General features: G+C 45.1%; 1 long non-coding RNA gene across 1 annotated transcript in view; it reads right to left on the bottom strand.

Moving 5' to 3' along the window:
• The window catches only part of LOC108797492, a 13523-nt gene extending 12978 nt beyond the window's left edge, over positions 1 to 545 (bottom strand). The window contains exon 1 of the long non-coding RNA XR_001941891.1: positions 459 to 545. This is a non-coding gene — a long non-coding RNA (uncharacterized LOC108797492). The remainder of the gene's footprint in view (positions 1 to 458) is intronic.
• Between the last annotated feature and the right edge of the window lie 1845 nt (positions 546 to 2390).

Raw genomic sequence — 2390 nt, 5'->3', positions numbered from 1 at the left:
GGGCCTGCTTCTGACAGCTGGGCGGAGCCAGCCGTGATCTTACGGCTGGCTCCGGCCACTTGCAGAGAGATCAGCTTCCCTGGTTACCAGTTACCACAGAGGGACCGAGCAGAACAGCCGAGCCGATTGTTCGCTAATACGCTATCCAAAACAAATTAAAAAATGGCCACACACGCTAAGCTACAGCTTTTTGTATGCACAGCTGTGAGAACCATAGATTGTGGAAACACCAATTTCACAAACTATAAAGTAATGTAAACAGATATTTGCTGACCACTAACCCTTTCACACCTAACTCTCCCACAACCTAACCTCCTCAGCCTGGGTTCCTCAAAGTAATGTTTCTCTTGCAACTTCATTGTTGGAAAACCTGGAATGATATGCGCTTCCTTTATGTGCTTTAGTTAAACAAAGGTGCTTTCTTACTGTCAATTATATTCCTGTGCTCTGTATTCCACAGTGCCAGGAGGCAGCTCAGTGTCCAATGGGTTGACATGCCGATCCTGCATCTCTGGCAATTCTGACTGGTGTTACACTCCTGATACCATGCAATGCACGGGCGATGAGAACATGTGCCTCCTCCAGACTACAAAAATATCAGGTAAATGTTTTAGACAGGACCAGTGTTATCCCCAAAAGTATTTATTTGTGATTTGTGTATTAATTATTTATGAATAGTAAATAATGTAGATTAAAATTGAACATCCCCCCCCCCCCCCCTAGCTAATCACCTTTGGTTTTCTTGTTTTTTAACTCAAGTAAATACTAGTGATGGGCCAAACAGGACCGAGTTCGGTTCTAATTCGAACTTTAGAACATCCATAAAGTACGAATTTGAACTCGAACTCAATGCAAGTCAATGGGGGTAGAACTTTCAGAAACAATTGTCCCCTTTAAGAGGGCTTATATGCAAGTTATTGGCCATAAAAGGTGTATGGGGATCCGGGTACTGCCCTGGGGGACATGTATGGGGATCCGGGTACAGAGGCTCTAGACTTTGTGAGGCCTTAGGCGAAACTCAAACATGAGGCCCCCACTTACACCCATATTGAAAGACAATGCAAACAATAATTAAAAATGAACTGTATACATTGCATATTGTAGGACGAGCGTTTAATCCCAGCAGCCAGGAATTTACAGCTTCGAGAGCTAGAATCTTATTTCTTTTTAATCACCTTTTTATTGTTTTATTTAATTTTGTATTTATTTATTTATTTTTAAATCAATGTATTTTTTTTCCAACTAACTTTATTGCTATCACACAGAAGATAACAAGCCCCTGTCTGATAGCAAGGTAAACAGCTACTTCCTCCAGCGTTAATCCACATTAACAGGACGCCGGAGTAAGCATCTGACAGCTGGGGGGAGGAGTTTGTCAATCACGGCGCGGCAGTCCTCACACTACAGAGCCGGTGGGCAGAGCCTCGGACCGCCCCGTCGTGATTGGACAGCGGCAGCACACTACCGTCCACCGCCGGGACACCTTACACCGACGCCCGCAACTTCCCCACAAGGTCACCGCTGCTGCCCCTCTGCGTTCTGCCGACCCGCGGCCGGGCCTCGGTGGCCTTGTGGGAAATCCGGGCCTGAGGGTGAGCCATGATTAGGCATGCCTCTCACTTTTCTCTTTGCCCTGATTGGCTAAAGTCTTGCACCTGACCTGTGGTCAGGTGCAAAGGCTTTAGCCAATCAGGTGCTCACAAGGCGCGGCTGGCAAATAACCAGCCGAACACCCTGACAGTTTGTGTGTTCGCCGAACACACGTACAGCCGATGTGCGAGTCAAACTCACATTCAGCTTGAACATCGAGACCAACCCTAGTAAATACCCCAAAAACTTGCCTAAATTTACGGTAACATTTACGATCCTCTCATGGTCCCGAAGGCCAGAATACTGCGCAATGGATACCTTCAATTTAAAAAAATCATAATCTCTAAATAAGGTTCCAATGCAAGCAGTGTAAGTACCTGACTGGGTATCGGCTGCTTGCATTTACTATACAGCAGAGGTCAGAAGGGGAGGGAGGGGCTGAACAAGGAGCCAGTGCAAAGAGCAGGATGGTAGGAGGAAAGAGCAACGTGACAGTAATTCCTCACTGCTTCACCTTTCACTGTCAGGCCACAGTGGGCAGGGAACTTGTAAGTAAAAGCAAAACTCCAGCAGAAAAAAAAAAGGCCTCTACCCTGCTGTGCAGGACCGTGCTGTGTGGCAATGCTGTATAAATCTCAGGACCGGATGGACAGAAATAAAAACCCTTTTAGATAGTATTTAATCTCTATATTTAGCTGTTTGCCTAGAGTCCAGCTTTACGATTGTATATTTTTTTCACACATTTGTTTTTAAAATAGTATATTTTTAATATATTTATTTTTTACAGGATCTCAGTCACT

The sequence above is a fragment of the Nanorana parkeri genome, unplaced genomic scaffold (assembly GCF_000935625.1).
Source record: "Nanorana parkeri isolate BGI_ZX_2015 unplaced genomic scaffold, ASM93562v1 scaffold1285, whole genome shotgun sequence".
In the NCBI taxonomy this organism is placed as follows: domain Eukaryota; kingdom Metazoa; phylum Chordata; class Amphibia; order Anura; family Dicroglossidae; genus Nanorana; species Nanorana parkeri.
This window is presented reverse-complemented; position numbering and strand designations above follow the sequence as displayed.